Source organism: Pleurodeles waltl, chromosome 10 (assembly GCF_031143425.1).
Source record: "Pleurodeles waltl isolate 20211129_DDA chromosome 10, aPleWal1.hap1.20221129, whole genome shotgun sequence".
NCBI lineage: Eukaryota > Metazoa > Chordata > Amphibia > Caudata > Salamandridae > Pleurodeles > Pleurodeles waltl.
The window spans coordinates 1,026,781,915-1,026,800,731 of NC_090449.1; the positions used below are offsets into that span (position 1 = coordinate 1,026,781,915).

An 18,817-nucleotide genomic window follows, 5' to 3' on the forward strand; every position below is an offset into this window, starting at 1 on the left:
GGGTGTGGGGGGAGGACTCGGGGGGGCAGTGGGGGGTGGGGGAGACCCCTATCAGTGCCAGGGAAGGAATTCCCTGGCCCCGATAGTGCCTACCGCCATGGTTCGCATGGCGGTTCCCGAACGCAGGAAACCGCGGTGGTAAGCAGGGTCATGATAGCGTTGGCGGTCTTGGGTCGACCGCCGGACCAGAGTGCGCAGACTCCAGCCCGTCGGTCATGACCGCCGTGGCTGTCGGAGTGGGGAAGTGGCGGTCGGTCGCGGCGGGGACCGCCGCGGTCAGAATGCCATTTTTAATACCGCCGGTCTGTTCGCGGTCCGACCGCCGCCTCTCCGCCGACCGCCAGGGTCAGAATGAGGGCCAAAGTCTTTTGCCATTTGTACAGAAAAATCTTTACGCATATGATTGACACAGTGTCATCCTCGCCGAGCTGTAAAATTACATTTGAGGTGCAGCCAGGTTTCGGTCCTTTTCACAAAAGGAATTAGGCTGTATGAGTGACTTGGGTTACCATTATAGCCGAAGTGGACTTCCACTTCGGGGATGATTCAAGCATGTGAATTTATGAAAGATACCAATACTGGATAACTGTAGTTACAGGTAAGTAACTTGTTTTCTTTCAGGCTGTCAGTACAATACTATAGTCAAAAAGGGATTTGTTTTTACCCATACATTTTATAATCCCAAAAAGGAAATATATGCAAGTTTTCAAGTTGTTGTCTGCATGTAAAAATATGATTCTATATATCAAGTTTTTAATAAAACACAAACGGGCTCATTACAACATTGGCGGTAAAAGCCGCTTACCTCTGTGCAGAAGACCGCCAACACACCGCGGCAGCAGCGGAATTCCGCCACGGTCATTATGACCCGCTGCTCGGAATCCGCCAAAATTGAGACACCCACAAAAGTCTGCCACACCAAAGGTCAGTGATAAACTGGCGAAAACAAAACCTCCACCATCATGCCAACAGGAATACGCCCACACTATCACGACCCACGAATCCACGCGGCGGTCTTTCAACCGCGGTATTCCATTGGCGGTACACACCGCCGCGATCAAAATACACACACTCTTACAAAACACTACCACATTGGACAATTCAAAATACACACACCTGATACACATACACACACCACTCCCACACACCCAATATAATATAAAACACACACCCACAAACCCCTACTACCAAAAATTCCGAAAGAAGGCCAGAGAGAGACACCAAAATCTACAAACAAGCACCCACAGGCACTCAACACCATCACTCACACAACATCCACGCACCTCACACAACACACCACTAAATATCACCCCACACATCCCAACACACACCACCCCACACATCACCCACCACCCCACACATCACCCATACCACCCCATGGCACGGCAAAGACACCCCAGGTTCTCTGAGGAGGAGCTCAGGGTCATGGTGGAGGAAATCATCCGGGTAGAGCCACACCTATTCGGATCACAGGTGCAGCACACCTCCATAGCTAGGAAGATGGAGCTATGGCGAAGAATAGTGGACAGGGTCAACTCAGTGGGACAACACCCAAGAAATAGGGATGACATCAGGAAGAGGTGGAACAACCTACGGGGGAAGGTGCGTTCTGTGGTCTCAAGACACCACCTTGCGGTTCAGAGGACTGGCGGCAGACCCCCACCTCCTCCCCCACAACTAACAACATGGGAGGAGCAAGTCTTGGCCATTCTGCATCCTGAGGGCCTCGCAGGAGTAGCTGGAGGAATGGACTCTGGTAAGTCAAATCTTAACTATCACATCCCCCACCCTACCTGCATGCTATCACATACCCCCACCCTCGCCCTCACCCCCATCACTCCAACTCCTCACAAATGTCCCAATATCACAAACCACACATCCCAACACCAAGCCCTGCATGGACACCCATCACCAAAGCATGGCCACTGCACATACCCATACACCCCCCAAACCATCATCACACAAGGTCCCACACAAGAATGCAAGCACTGAGGTACACGGTCACCCACCCATTGCACACCATGGCACAAACAGATGCAATAATCATGCTTTTACACCCCTGCAGGACCCCTACCCAACGTGACCGGACAGGAGGGTCCAGACATGTCCTCACCACCAACAAAAGAGGCCCACAGTGATGACAGCAGCTCTGTCCAACTGGATCTAGACGACCAGCCCGGCACATCTGGGACCTCAGGGGCCCCTGACACTAGCCTGGACGATGAACTGCCCACCACCTCCGCCGGTGCTAGTGGACAGGAGCCACCGCCACAGGACCACCACACCAGCACCCCACCCCCTGCAGATGGAGAACCACCCCGCAAACGGTCCCTGAGATCCGGGACAAAGACAGAGAACGATGCCAAGACCCACGCCAAGAATTGAGACCACCCTGATGGTCATCCTTTTGTCCCACCTTGTCACCCTGTCCATCCTCAAACTGCCCCAGCTCAACTTCCAATGCCCCTTTGGACAATTAACCTGTGAGACTAATAGCTTGGACTCTGCCATGGACATTCCTCCACCATCACCCCTCACCATTTAACAACCCCCTCCAATATTGAGCACCTAAATAAACACCCTTAAAGCACAAAACAATCTGGAGTCTGTCTGTTATTTCGAATTAGTGTATTAGTAATTACAGTGACAAAATGCTCTTTCAATGGTAATGTCAACATACCTATGTCACACAGCTCTAGTCCATGAGGAAACAAAGCAGATGTCACACAGTCGAACCCACATCTGTGAAATCGTAAGAGAAAGTGAAAACTCAGTGACCATACACTGGGTGAAAAGGACAGACAGTAGAGAGATAGTAGTGTTAAAGTACATGTAGTAGGCAGGGTTGTCTTCTTACCTGTCTCTCACTGGAAGTATTGCAGGATCACAGAGTTCCTGTTGATGTCCTCTTCTTCTGCTTCCTCGTCTTGACTGTCCACAGGCTCCACAGCTGCCACTACACCTCCATCTGGACCATCCTCCTGCAAAAAAAGGCACCTGTCGTCGCAAAGCCAAGTTGTGAAGCATACAGCAGGCCACGATGATCTGGCACACCTTCTTTGGTGAGTAGAATAGGGAACCACCTGTCATATGGAGGCCGAAGGTCCGCTCTATAATCCTCCTAGTTCGCCCATGGGCATCATTGTAGCGTTCCTCTGCCCTTGTCCTGGGATTCCTCACTGGGGTCAGTAGCCATGACAGGTTGGGGTAATCAGAGTCACCTGCAAATGGCGAGGGACAACTGTTAGACACACACTAACTCTTAGACAACTGTTCCTACTGATTTGGTTCCAGGTTCTCACCTAGTAGCCACACACGGTGCTCTGGAGTTGCCCCAACACATAAGGGATGCTACTATTCCGCAGGATGTAAGCGTCATGCACTGAGCCAGGGAATTTGGCATTAACATGGGAGATGTACTGGTCTGCCAAACACACCATCTGCACATTCATCAAATGGTAAATCTTCCGGTTTCTGTACACCTGTTCACTCCTGTGGGGGGGACCAAGGCCACATGTGTCCCATCAATGGCACCTATGATGTTGGGGATATGTCCCAGGGCATAGATGTCACCTTTCACTGTTAACAAATCCTCCACCTGAGGGAAAACGATGTAGCTCCGCATGTGTTTCAGCAGGGCAGACAACACTCTGGACAACACGTTGGAAAACATAGACTGGGACATCCCTGATGCTATGGCCACTGTTGTTTGAAATGACCCACTTGCAAGGAAATGGAGTACTGACAGCACCTGCACTTGAGGGGGGATCCCTGTGGGATGGCAGATAGCTGACATCAGGTCTGGCTCCAACTGGGCACACAGTTCCAGGATTGTGGCACGGTCAAGCCTGTAGGTGATGATTACATGTCTTTCCTCCATTGTCGACAGGTCCACCAGCGGTCTGTACACCGGAGGATGCCGCCATCTCCTCACATGTTCCAGCGAACGGTGCCTATGGAGGACAACAGCGAGCACAGTCAACCAACTCAGAGGTACGTAAACACAGCTTACTCAGAAAACTATTCATAACCCGAAATTTGCCTGTATGAGTATTGAGCCAAGGTCTAGGTATGTGTGACGCAGTTAAAAATGAAGCCATGTGGGCCTCTGAAATGGCGGCTGCCTGACCTGTAAAGTGGGACAATGGGATTTGAGGTAACTGCGCTGGCATTGTACACCGTCGTGGTAGGCGGTCGAAGACCACGGCGCAATTCTGCATTGGTTAACATTGGACCCTATGGGTCCCAGGAGCCAATGATGATGTACGCCGGCCGTGACGGTACGCACCGCCGCAGACGTGACCGCCATTTTCTATCAGTTCAATCTCTCGATACCTGATCTTCAACAGGAGAGGACCTACACTGCAAGTGCTGCTGTGACCTCAGTCTGGAACAGACAATGGCTCGTGCGTCTGGGGAAAGGGCCCCTGCCTTCAGCACGGAGGAGCTGGAGAAACTCGTGGATGGGGTCCTCCCCCAGTACACGCTACTCTACGGTCCTCCAGACAAACAGGTAAGTACACTGTGAGCATGCTCTATGGGTAATGCCTGTGTGGAGTGGGGTGGATGAAAGATAGGGGGGAGGGAGAATGAGGCGTGCATGAAACGACAGTGAGTGCATGTGCCACATGGCAAGGGTAGGGATGCGGGCCAATGACTGTGACGGTGCAGTTGGTAATAACTTTTCTTTTTCCTCTGTACAATTCCTGTAGGTCAGCACCCACCAGAAGAAGGATGTTTGGCGTGCCATCGCCAAGGACGTCCGGACCCTGGGGGTCTACCACAGACAGAGCACCCGCTGCCGTAAGAGATGGGAGGATATTCGCCGCTGGAGCAAGAAGACAGCGGAGGCCCAGCTGGGGATGGCCTCCCAACGTGGGAGGGGTGCCCGTCGCACCATGAACCCCCTGATGTTCAGGATCCTGGTGGTGGCGTATCCGGAGTTGGATGGGGGCTTGAGGGCATCACAGCAGCAACAAGGGGGTGAGTACACTCTCATTCTGCTGATTCAGCGCGCAGTGGAGGTGTCTGGGTGAGGGAGGTGGGCTGTGGGTTCCCCTAGGCCAAGGCGAGTGTGCTAGTTAAGTCCCCTTTTTCAGGCAGACCCTGTGGCACCCCACCCCACCTGGGTACAGTGCCAACTACACCTAGTCAGGCTCCTGTGACATCCATGTGTGCAGATATCTGCCATAGCCTTGTAGGCCATGTCCCAGGGATTGAATAGTGGAGCCCAAGTGCGCGGCGTAGTGCAGGGGGCTTCTGTGTCTGTCGTGTTCGCCAATGGTAGCGGTAATGCATGCACTCAACATGTCTTTCTTCTGTGTGTCCTCCCTCCCCCCCTCCCCCTTTTTTTTGTGGTCTCCCTGTACTTGTGTGCATTAGCATCATCAGGTGGAGGAGCAGTGGCACCGGAGCAGGAGGGAGCTGCATCCCACATGGCCCTGGAGGGCGAGACTACGGACTCCGATTTCACCAGTGGGACGGAGGGCGAGGGAAGCTCCACGGCGTGGACAGGAGCTGACACCAGTGATACCGACTCGTCCTCTGATGGGAGCTCCCTTGCGGTGGCGGGCCCATCTGTGCCCCCCGCATCTACAGGTACAGCTGCCACCAGCCCCGCCCTCCCAGCGGCCCCTCAGCCTTTGCCCCATGCCAGCACACCCAGGAGGGTGGGCATCACCTTCGCACAAGGCACCTCAGGCCCTGCCCCAGTCACCCCTGCTGCCCTCAGTGAGGAGGCTATTGACCTTCTCAGGTCCCTCACTGTTGGGCAGTCTACCATTTTGAATGCCATCCAGGGTGTAGAGAGGCAGTTGCAACCAACCAATACATTCCTGGAGGGCATTTATTCTGGTCAGGCAGCCCTTCAGCGAGCTTTTCAGACTCTGGCCTCATGTAAGGAAATGGCTCCCTGTTGCAGTTACCCCCCACTTTTTGCCTGATACTGATGCTGACTTGACTGAGAAGTGTGCTGGGACCCTGCTAACCAGGCCCCAGCACCAGTGTTCTTTCACCTAAAATGTACCATTGTTTCCACAATTGGCACAGCCCTGGCACACAGATAAGTCCCTTGTAAAGGGTACCAGTGGTACCAAGGGCCCTGTGACCAGGGAAGGTCCCTAAGGGCTGCAGCATATGTTGTGCTACCCTAGGGGACCCCTCACCTAACACATGCACACTGCCATTGCAGATTGTGTGTGTTGGTGGGGAGAAAAAGACAAAGTTGACAAGGCATCCCCCTCAGGATGCCATGCACACAAAATACTGCCTGTGGCATAGGTAAGTCACCCCTCTAGCAGGCCTTACAGCCCTAAGGCAGGGTGCACTATACCACAGGTGAGGGCATAGCTGCATGAGCAATATGCCCCTACAGTGTCTGAGTCTATTCTTAGACATTGTAAGTACAGTTGTGGCCATATTAAGTATATGGTCTGGTAGTTTATCAAAAACTAACTCCACAGCTCCATAATGGCTACACTGAATACTGGAAAGTTTGGTATCAAACTTCTCAGAATAATAAACCCACACTGATGCCAGTGTTGGATTTATTAAAAAATGCACACAGAGGGCATCTTAGAGATGCCCCCTGTAATTTACCCAATTTTTCAGTGCAGGACTGACTGGTCTGTGCCAGCCTGCTGCTGAAAGACGAGTTTCTGACCCCATGTGGTGAGGGCCTTTGTGCTCTCTGAGGACAGAAACAAAAGCCTGCTCTGGGTGGAGGTGCTTAACACCTCCCCCCTGCAGGAACTGTAACACCTAGCAGTGAGCCTCAAAGGCTCAGGCTTCGTGTTACAATGCCCCAGGGCACTCCAGCTAGTGGAGATGCCCCCCCCTTGGACACAGCCCCCACTTTTGGCGGCAAGTCCAGGGGAGATAATGAGAAAAACCAGGAGTCGTCACCCACCAGTCATGACAGCCCCTAAGGTGTCCTGAGCTGAGATGACCCCTGCCTTTAGAAATCCTCCATCTTGAGTTTGGAGGATTCCCCTACTAGGATTAGGGATGTGCCCCCCTCCCCTCAGGGAGGAGGTACAAAGAGGGTGTAGCCACCCTCCATGACAGTAGCCATTGGCTACTGCCCTCCTGACCTAAACACCCCCCTAAATTTAGTATTTAGGGGCGACCCAGAACCCAGGAAACCAGGTTCCTTCAACCTACACAAAGGACTGCCGACCTGAAAGCCCTGCAGAGATGACAGAGACAACTGATTTGGCCCAAGCCCTACCGCCCTGTCTCCAGACAGACTCAAAGAACCTGCACAGTGACCCATCCGACAGGGACCAGCGACCTCTGAGGACTCAGAGGACTTCCCTGAAACCGAATGACCAAGAAACTCCTGAGAACAGCAGGATTGTTCGCCAACATCAACATCTTTGCAACAAAGAAGCAACTTTTAAAGAACTCACTCCCCGCCAGAAGCGTGAGACTTCACACACTGTACCCGATGCCCCCGGCTCGAGCTCCAGAGAACTAACACCGCAGAGAGGACTCCCAGGCGACTTTGTGAGTAATGTGAGATGACCCCCTGCACCCTCACAGTGACGCCTGCAGAGAGGAACCAGAGGCTCCCCCTGATCGCGACTGCCTGGTAACAAAGAACCAGACACCTGGACCAAGCACTGCGCCCGCAGCCCCCAGGACGGAAAGGAACCAACCTCCAGTGCAGGAGTGACCAGCAGGCGTCCCTCTACCTAGCCCAGTTGATGGCTGGCCCGAGAAGCTCCCCTATGCCCTGCCTGCATCGCCTAAGTGACCCCCGGGTCCCTCCATTGCTTTCAATAGCAAACCCAACGCTAACTTTGCACACTGCACCCGGCTGCGCCTGTGATGCTGAGGTTGTGTTTTGTGTGTCCCCCTACCCCCCCAGTGCTCTACAATACCCCCCTGGTCTGCTCCCTGAGGATGCAGGTACCTGCAAGCAGACCGGAACAGGATCACCCCTGTTCTCCATAGGCACCTATGTGTTTTGGGCCCTCCTTTGACCTCTGCACCTGACCGGCCCTGTGTTGCTGGTGCGGTGACTTTGGGGGTACCTTGAACCCCCAACGGTGGGCTGCCTATGCCCAGGAGACTGACTGTGTAAGTGCTGTACTTACCTGCAAAAACTAAACAAACTTACCTTCCCCTGGACCTTTTGATTTTTTGCACTGTGTGCACTTTTAAAATAGCTTATTGCCATTTTAACCTATACTGTGTGTACTACTGCTTTAATTCAAAGTTCTTTACTTACCTGTGTGGAGTACTTTGCATTTTATGTATTTACTTCAAATCTTGTGGTTCTAAAATAAATTAAGAAAATATATTTTTCTAAATAAAAACTATTGGCCTGGAGTTAAGTCTTTGAGTGAGTGTTCCTCATTTATTGCCTGTGTGTGTACAACAAATGCTTAAAACTACCCTCTGATAAGCCTACTGTTCGACCACACTACCACAAAATAGAGCATTAGAATTATCTAATTTTGCCACTATCAACCGCTAAGGGGAACCCTTGGACTCTGTGCACACTATCTCTTACTTTGAGATAGTATATACATATCCAATTTCCTAGATTGGTTGATCAGCGGTGGGGTCTAAGACTTTGCATTTGCTTGACTACTCAGCCAATACCTGATCCCACAACTAAATTCCAAAAATTGTCATTAGAAACTGCTTTTTCCAATTTGAACTATTTTTCTAAATTTTTTAAAGTCCTGCTAGAGCCTTGTGTAAATCCCTGTTAGCATTTCTTTTAGAGTTTAAAAGTTTGTAAATGTTCTGATTTAAGTTCTAGAAGTAGTTTATGGATTCTTAAAAAGTAATCCTAACTTTTAGAGTGATAATGTCTAATTCAGATGACATGGTGATGGAACTCAACCTCACCCTTACCTGCATCTAGGGATGTCAGAGTTAAGATCTCTCTGTAAACTTAAAAAGATAAAAACTGGGTCCAACCCTACCAAACTAAGGCTCCAGGAGCTTTTGGCAGAGTTTACAAGGGACCACCCCTCTGAGAATACTCCTACAGATGGGGAAGTTAGTGAACAGGAGGATGATTTCCTCCCTCCTGTCCTAACCAGGGAGAACAGGGTTCCTCAAACCCTGACTCCACAAACCATTTGGAGACTGGTTCTTCCACAGGGGAGACCCGTAACTCTAGAAGCATTGAGGGCAGCCTCGATGAAGATGACCTCCTGTTAGCCAGGGTGGCCAAAAGATTTGCTTTGGAGAAGCAGCTCCTAGCCATAGAAAGGGAATGACATGAGATGGGTTTTAGCTCCCATCAATGGTGGCAGCAACATAACTAGGGTCAGAGAGAATACTGACATCCTAAAAATCCCCAAAGAGACTGTAACAAAATATGAAGATGGTGATGACATCACCAAATGGTTCCCAGCTTTTGAGAGGGCTTGTGCAACCAGAAAAGTAAACAGATCTCACTGGGGTGCCCTCCTTTGGGATATGTTCACTGGAAAGTGTAGGGATAGACTCCTTGCACTCTCTGATAAAGATGCAGAATCCTATGACCTCATGAAGGCTACCGTGATTGAGGGCTTCGGATTCTCAACTGAGGAGTACAGGATTAGGTTCAGGGGGGCTCACAAATGCTAGAGCCAGACCTGGGTTGATTTTGTTGACTTCTCAGTCAAAACACTAGATGGTTGGATAACTGGCAGTGGTGTGAATGATTATGATGGGCTGTATAACTTGTTTATAAAAGAACATCTGTTAAGTAATTCTTTCAATGGCAAACTGCATCAACATCTGGTAGACCTAGGTCCAATTTCTCCCCAAGAATTGGGAAAGAAGGCAGGCCATTGGGTCAAGACTAGGGTGACCAGGACTTCCACAGGGGGTGACCAAAAGAAAGGGGTCACAAAGCTTCCCCAGGGGAAGAGTGTTGAGACATCCAAGGGAAAAAGTAAAGTCTCTTCTACAGGGCCCCAAAAACCTGCTCAGGAGAGCGGGCCTGAGCCTCTTCACATTACTCAAATGGGTATAAGGGTAATAACTTTGATCCCAAGAAGGCCTGGTGTCGAATCTGTTCTCATCATGGACACCAAATTGGAGACAAGCCTTTTCCCAAGAAAAGTCCCACAACTAATACTGCTCCAGTTAACACTGGAATAGCCAGTGTCCAGGTGGGATCAACAGTGTGCCCAGAGGAAATCAGGGTTCACACTGAAGCTACATTAGCCTCTGAGGGTGGGGTGGATTTAGCCACACTTGCTGCCTGGCCGCCTAACATGCAAAAATACAGGCAGCAGCTCTTAATCAATGTGACAAGAATAGAAGCCCTGACGGATACAGGTGCCAGTGTCACTATGGTGACAAACTGGTTTCCCCAGGACAGTACCTGGCTGGACAGACATATCCAGTCACTAATGCTCACAATCAGACTAAAGTCCATCCCATGGCAATGGTAACTTTAGAATGGGGAGGGGTCACTGGCCTGAAACAGGTAGTAGTCTCCTCTGCAATTCCTGTAGAATATCTGATAAGGAATGATCTGGAGTCCTCAGCATGGGCTGGGGTAGAGCTCAAGACCCATGCAGCCATGCTGGGTATCCCTGAACTGGTGTGTGTCAAGACAAGAGCACAGAGGAGGGCTAAGGGTGAAAAACAAGTGCTGGAGTCTGGAATAATGGCCCAACCTTCCAAGAGAAAAGGAAAGAAGTCTGGGGAACCAGCTTCAACACAGCAAAAGAAACAGAACCTCTCTTCCCAGGAGGATGTTCTATCCCCTGAGGGAACTGAGTCCATGGAGCTGGAGCCTTACCAGGTTGAGCTCTTGGGCCCAGGGGGACCCTCAAAGGAACAGCTGTGTATGGGGCAAGAAACTTGTCCCTCTCTTGAAGGCCTAAGACAGCAAGCAGCTGAGCAAGAAAAAGGAAATGTCAGTGGAATCCGCAGGGTCTATTGGGAAGATGGGCTCCTTTACACCGAGGCAAGAGATCCAAAACCTAGTGCCACTAGGAGAGTGGTAGTGTCTCATGAGTTTAGGGAGTTCATTCTGACCTTAGCCCACAACATTCCCCTTGCTGGGCATTTGGGACAAACCAAGACATGGGAGAGGTTAGTCAACCATTCTACTGACCCATTATGTCCCAGAAGGTAAAGGAGTTTAGAACCTCCTGTGTCACCTGACAAGCCAGTGGTAAGACAGGTGGCCATCCAAAGGTCCCCCTCATTCCACTTCCAGTGGTGGGAGTCCCCTTTGAAAGAGTGGCAGTGGTCATAGTGGGTCCACTGGAACCTCCCACAGCATCAGGAAACCATTATATCCTAGTAGTAGTGGATCATCCTACTAGGTACCCTGAAGCAATTCCCCTTAGGTCCACTACTGCCCCCGCAGTAGCAAAAGCACTCATTGGTATTTTTACCAGAGTGGGCTTTCCTAAGGAGGTGGTTTCTGTCAGAGGTACCAACTTCATGTCAGCTTACCAAAAACACATACGGAATGATTGTAGGGTGACTTATAAATTCACCACCCCATACCATCCACAAACTAATAGTCTTGTTGAGAGATTTAACAAGACATTGAAGGGCATGATCATGGGGCTCCATGACAAACTCAAAAGGAGATGGGCTGCCTGATTTTCACCTACAGAGAGGTGCCACAGAACGGAGTAGTGTTTTCCCCGTTTAAGCTTCTGTTTGGCCATCCTGTTAGGGGACCACTGGCACTTGTAAAAGAAGGCTGGGGGAGACCTCTCCATGAGCCTAAACAAGATGTGGTGGACTATGTATTAGGCCTACGTTCAAGGATGGCAGAGTTTATAGAAAAGGCAAGCAAATACCTTGAGGCCAGCCGACAACTCCAGAAGTTGTGGTATGACCAAAAGCCTGCTATGGTTAAGTTTCAGCCAGGGCAGATATCTGGGTTCTGAAGCCTGTGGCTCCCAGGGCACTTCAAGACAGATGGAGTGGCCCTTACCCAGTTCTTGAGAAATAGTCTCAGGTTACCTACCTGGTGGACCTAGGCACTAGCATGACCCCTAAGAGGGTGATCCATGTGAGCCGCCTCAAAGTCTTTCATGATAGGGGAGATGTAAACATGTTAATGGTTACAGATGAGGACCGGGAAGCAGAGAGTGAACCTCTCCCTAATCTCCTCTCCACTGACCCTAAAGATGGCTCAGTTGATGGAGTGATCTATTCAGATACCCTCTCTTGCCAACAGCAGGCTGACTGCAGGCAAGTCCTCCAACATTTTGCTGAGCTATTTTCTTTAACCTCTGGCTTAACAAATGCCCCTGCCACCTTCCAAAGTTTGGTGAATCAAGTCCTTTAGTGCAGCTTATCTTGGATTTATCGTGCATTTACTGCGCTGGGAAGTTTGATACCAAACTTCCCAGATTTCAGTGTAGCCATTATGGAACTGTGGAGTTCATGTTTGACAAACTCCCAGACCATGTACTCTTTATGGCTACCCCACACTTACAATGTCTAAGGTTTTGCTTAGACACTGTAGGGGCATAGTGCTCACCTGTGGTATAGTGCACCCTGCCTTAGGGCTGTAAGGCTTGCTAGAAGGGTGACTTACCTATGCCACAAGCTGTGTGAAGGAAGGCATGGCACTCTGAGGGGAGCGGCAATGTCAACTTAGTCATTTTATCCCCACCAGCTCACACAAGCTGGTGGGGACCATTGGACCCACTATGTCCACTCCCACTCTCTCAAAGGGGACCCCCACCGCTGGAAGTGGAATGAGATGGGCCTTTGGATGGCCACCTGTCTTACCACTGGCTTTGACAGGTGACACAGGAGGTGCAAAACTCCTTTACCTTCTGGGACATATTGGGCCAGCAGAAATGGTTGACTAATTTCTCCCATGTCTTGGTTTGTCCCAAATGCCCACTCCCCTAGTGGCACCAGGTTTGGGATCTCTTGCCTCAGTGTAATGGAGTCCATCTTCCCAATAGACCTTGTGAGTTCCACTGACATTTCATTTTTCTTGCTCAGCTGCTTGCTGTCTTAGGCCTTCAAGAGAGGGACAAGTTTTTTGCCCCTTACACAGCTGTTCCCTTGAGGATCCCCCTGGGCCCAAGAGCTCAACCTGGTAAGGTCCCAGCTCCATGGACTCAGTTCCCTCAGGGGATAGAACATCTTGCTGGGAAGACAGGTTCTGTTTCTTGTGCTGTGTTGAAGCTGGTTCCCCAGTCTTCTTTCTTTTTTTCTTGGAAGCTTGGGCCATTATTCCAGACTCCAACACTTCTTTTTCACACTGAGCCCTGCACTGTGCCCTTGTCTTGACACACACCAGTTCAGGGATACCCAGCATGGCTGCATGGGTCTTGAACTCTATCTCAGCCTATGCTGATGACTCAAGATCATTTACTAGCAGTCATTCTACTGCTTTTGCAGAGGAGATTACCACCTGTTTCAGGCCAGTGACCCCTCCCCATTCTAAAGTTACCATTGCCGTGGGATGGACTTTAGTTTGATTGTCAGCATTTGTGACTGGATATGTCTGTCCAGCCAGGTACTGTCCTGGGGAAACCAGTTTGTCTGTCACCATAGTGACACTGGCACCTGTATCCCTCAGGGCGTCTACTCTAGTCCCATTGATTAAGCTGCTGCCTGTATTTTTGCATGTTAGGCGGCCAGGTAGCAAGTGTGGCTAGGTCCACCTCACCCTCAGAGACTAATGTAGCTTCAGTGTGAACCCTGATTTGCTCTTGGCATACTGTTGATCCCACCTGGAGACTGGCTATTCCAGTGCTAACTTGAATAGTACTTGTTGTGGGACTTTACTTGGGACAGGCCTTGTCTCCAGTTTGGTGTCCATGCTGAGTACAGATGCAACACCAGGCCTTCTTGGGATCAAAATGTTTACCCTTATACCCATTTGAGGACTGAAGAGGCTCGGGGCCCAACCTCCTGAGCAGGTTTTTGGGGGCCTGTAGAAGACTCTTTACTTTTTCCCCTGGATGTCTCAACACTCTTCCCCTGGGGAAGCTTTGTGACCCCTTTCGTTTGGTCACCCCCTGTGGAAGTCTTGGTCACCCTAGTCTTGACCCAATGGTCTGCCTTCTTTCCCAATTCTTGGGGAGAAATTGGACCTAGGTCTACCAGATGTTGATGCAGTTTGTCATTGAAACAATTACTTATCAGATATTCTTTCACAAACAAGTTATACAGCCCATCATAATCATTTACACCACTGCCATGAATCCAACCATCCAGTGTTTTGACTGAGAAGACAACAAAATCAACCCAGGTCTGGCTCGAGGATTTTTGAGCCCCCCTAAACCTAATCCTGTACTCTTCTGTTGAGAATCCAAAGCCCACAATCAGGGTAGCCTTCATGAGGTCATAGGATTCTGCATCTTTACCAGAGAGTGTGGGGAGTCTATACCTACACTTCCAGTGAACATTTCCCAAAGGAGAGCACCCCAGTAAGATCTGTTTACTTTTCTGATTGCACAAGCCCTCTCAAAGCTGTGAACCATTTGGTGATGTCATCACCGTCTTCATATTTTGTTACAATCCCTTTTGGGATTTTTAGGATGTCAGTATTTTCTCTGACCCTATTTATATTTCTGCCACCATAGATGGGAGCTAAACCCATCTCTTGTCTTTCCCTCTGTATGGCTAGGAGCCGTCTCTCCAAAGCCAATCTTTTGGCCATCCTGGCTAATAGGAGGTCATCTTCATTGAGGCTTCCCTTGTGGAGTCAGGGTTTGAGAGACTCTGTTCTCCCTTGTTAGGACAGGAGGGAGGGAATCATCCTCCTGGTCACTAATTTCCCCATCTGTAGGATTATCATCAGAGGGGTGGCCCTTTGCAAACTCTGCCAAAAGCTCCTGGAGCTTTACTTTGGTAGGGTTGGACCCAGTCTTTATATTTTTTAGCTTCCAGAGAGTCCTTAATTCTGACATCCCTAGATGCAGGTAATGGGTGAGGTTGAGTTCCACCACCATCTCATCTGTGCTAACCGTTATTTCTCTAAATGTTGGCATTACTTTTTAAGAATCTAAAAACTTCTTCTGGAACTTAAATCCAAACATTTACAAACTTTTAAACTCTAAAAGAAATGCTCACCGGAAGTTAAACACGGCCCTAGCAGGACTTTAAAAAATTTAGAAAAATAGTTCAAATTGCAAAAATTAGTTTCTAATGACAATTTTTTTAATTTAGTTGTGTAATCCGGTATTGGCTGAGTAGTCCAGCAAATGCAAAGTCTTAGACCTCACCGCTGATCCACCAATGTAGGAAGGTGGCTCTGTACAAAGTGAGAGTTAGTGTGCACAGAGTCCAAGGGTTCCCTTTAGAGGTAAGATAGTGGCAAAATTAGATAATTCTAATGCTTTACAGGGAGTGCAGAATTATTAGGCAAGTTGTATTTTTGAGGATTAATTTTATTATTGAACAACAACCATGTTCTCAATGAACCCAAAAAACTCATTAATATCAAAGCTGAATATTTTTGGAAGTAGTTTTTAGTTTGTTTTTAGTTTTAGCTATGTTAGGGGGATATCTGTGTGTGCAGGTGGCTATCACTGTGCATAATTATTAGGCAACTTAACAAAAAAATATATATACCCATTTCAATTATTTATTATTACCAGTGAAACCAATATAACATCTCAACATTCACAAATATACATTTCTGACATTCAAAAACAAAACAAAAACAAATCAGTGACCAATATAGCCACCTTTCTTTGCAAGGACACTCAAAAGCCTGCCATCCATGGATTCTGTCAATGTTTTGATCTGTTCACCATCAACATTGCGTGCAGCAGCAACCACGGCCTCCCAGACACTGTTCAGAGAGGTGTACTGTTTTCCCTCCTTGTAAATCTCACATTTGATGATGGACCACAGGTTCTCAATGGGGTTCAGATCAGGTGAACAAGGAGGCCATGTCATTAGATTTCCTTCTTTTATACCCTTTCTTGCCAGCCACGCTGTGGAGTACTTGGACACGTGTGATGGAGCATTGTCCTGCATGAAAATCATGTTTTTCTTGAAGGATGCAGACTTCTTCCTGTACCACTGCTTGAAGAAGGTGTCTTCCAGGAACTGGCAGTAGGACTGGGAGTTGAGCTTGACTCCATCCTCAACCCGAAAAGGCCCCACAAGCTCATCTTTGATGATACCAGCCCAAACCAGTACTCCACCTCCACCTTGCTGGCGTCTGAGTCGGACTGGAGCTCTCTGCCCTTTACCAATCCAGCCACGGGCCCGTCCATCTGGCCCATCAAGACTCACTCTCATTTCATCAGTCCATAAAACCTTAGAAAAATCAGTCTTGAGATATTTCTTGGCCCAGTCTTGACGTTTCAGCTTGTGTGTCTTGTTCAGTGGTGGTTGTCTTTCAGCCTTTCTTACCTTGGCCATGTCTCTGAGTATTGCACACCTTGTGCTTTTGGGCACTCCAGTGATGTTGCAGCTCTGAAATATGGCCAAACTGGTGGCAAGTGGCATCGTGGAAGCTGCACGCTTGACTTTTCTCAGTTCATGGGCAGTTATTTTGCGCCTTGGTTTTTCCACACGCTTCTTGCGACCCTGTTGACTATTTTGAATGAAACGCTTGATTGTTCGATGATCACGCTTCAGAAGCTTTGCAATTTTAAGAGTGCTGCATCCCTCTGCAAGATATCTCACTATTTTTGACTTTTCTGAGCCTGTCAAGTCCTTCTTTTGACCCATTTTGCCAAAGGAAAGGAAGTTGCCTAATAATTATGCACACCTGATATAGGGTGTTGATGTCATTAGACCACACCCCTTCTCATTACAGAGATGCACATCACCTAATATGCTTAATTGGTAGTAGGCTTTCGAGCCTATACAGCTTGGAGTAAGACAACATGCATAAAGAGGATGATGTGGTCAAAATACTCATTTGCCTAATAATTCTGCACTCCCTGTATTTTGTGGTAGTGTGGTTGAGCAGTAGGCTTATCAGAGGGTAGTGTTAAGCATTTGTTGTACACACACAGGCAATGAGCGAGGAACACACACTCAAAGACTTAACTCCAGGCCAATAGGTTTTTATATAGAAAAAATATTTTCTTTATTTTTAGAACCACAAGATTCAAATTTGAGGTAAGTACATACAATGCAAGGTACTTCACACAGGTAAGTATAGAACTTTGATTTAAAACAGTAGTACACACAGTGTTGTTTAAAATGGCAAATAGCTATTTTAAAAGTGGACACAGTGCTAAAATCAACAGTTCCTGGGGAGGTAAGTTTTGGTTATTTTCTCAGGGAAGTAAAGCACTTTCACAGTCAGTCTCCTGGGCATAGGCAGCCCACCGTTGGGGGTTCAATACAACCCCAAAGCCACAGCACCAGCAACACAGGGCCGGTCAGTTGAAGAGGTCAAAGTAGGTCCCAAAACACTTAAGCACCTATGGAGAGCAGGGGTGCTCCGGTTCAAGTCTGCTAGCAGGTAAATACCTGCGTCCTGGGGGAGCAGACCAGGGGGATTTTGTAGAGCGGGGGGGGGGGGGTCACAAGCACACAAGACACACCCTCAGCGGCCAGGGGTGGCCAGGAGCAGTCTGCAAAGTAGGTGTCGGGTTTCCGGTAGAAATCAATGGAGGGACCAGGGGGTCACTCTGGCGATGCAGGCAGGGCACAGGGGGACTTCTCGGGACAGCCACTGATTGGGCTAGGATGAGGGCCGCCTGCTGTCCACTCCTGCACTGGTAGGTGGTCCCTCTCGGTCCTGGGGGCTGTGGGTGCAGTGTTTGGTCCAGTGTCGGGTTCCTTTGTTACCAGGCAGTCGTGGTCAGGGGGAGCCTCTGGATCCTCTCTGCAGGTATCGATGTGGGGGTGCAGGGGGTCGACTCAGGGTGTCCACATCGTTGGAGTCGCCTGGGAGTCCTCTCTGCAGTGTTTGTTGTCCTGAACTTGAGCGGGGGCATCGGGTGCAGAGTGTGAAGACTCACACTTCTGGCGAGAAGTGAGAGTCCTTTAAAGTTGCTACTTTGTTGCAATTTTGTTGCTGTTTCTGGACACAGCCGCTGTCCTTGAGATGTTCTTGGTGCGTTAGGTGCAGGTCAGTCCTCTGAGTCCTCAGAGGTCGCTGATCCTGCTGGATGCGTCGCTGTGCAGGTTCTTTCTGTCTGGAGACAGGCAGGTAGGGCTGGGGCCAAGTCAGCTGTCGTCTCCGTCGTCTCTGCGGGGCCTTCAGGTCAGCAGTCCTTCTTGTTGTAGGTTGCAGGAATCTGATTTCCTGGGTTCTGGGTCACCCCTAAATACTAAATTTAGGGGTGTGTTTAGGTCAGGAGGGCAGTAGCCAATGGCTACTGTCCTGGAGGGTGGCTACACTCTCTTTGTGCCTCCTCCCTGAGGGAAGGAGGGGCACATCCCTAATCCTATTGGGGGAATCCTCCAAACTCAAGATGGAGGATTTCTAAAGGCAGGGGTCACCTCAGCTCAGGACACCTTAGGGGCTGTCCTTACTGGTGGGGGACTCCTCCTTGTTTTTCTCATTATCCTCTCCTGCCTTGCGCCAAAAGTGGGGGCAGTGGCCGGTGGGGCGGGCATCTCCACTAGCTGGGATGCCCTGGGGTGCTGTAACAAAAGGCATGAGCCTTTGAGGCTCAGCGCCAGGTGTTACAGTTCCTGCAGGGGGAGGTGAGAAGCACCTCCACCCAGTACAGGCTTTGTTCCTGGCCACAGAGTGACATAGGCACTCTCCCCATGTGGCCAGAAACTCTTCTGGTTGTGGCAGGCTGGAAGAAACTGGTCAGCCTAGCACTAGGAGTGGGTCTGGTATTCAGGGGGCATCTCTAAGATGCCCTTTGGGTGCATTTTACAATAAACCCCACACTGGCATCAGTGTGCATTTATTGTGCTGAGAAGTTGGATACCA

The 18,817-nt window shown here is 49.5% G+C and overlaps 1 protein-coding gene across 1 annotated transcript in view; it reads left to right on the top strand.

Moving 5' to 3' along the window:
• TOPAZ1 (testis and ovary specific TOPAZ 1) overlaps positions 1 to 18,817 on the top strand; it is a 1,339,900-nt gene that overhangs the window by 1,009,507 nt on the left and 311,576 nt on the right. The gene's annotated exons all lie outside the window — the stretch shown is intronic.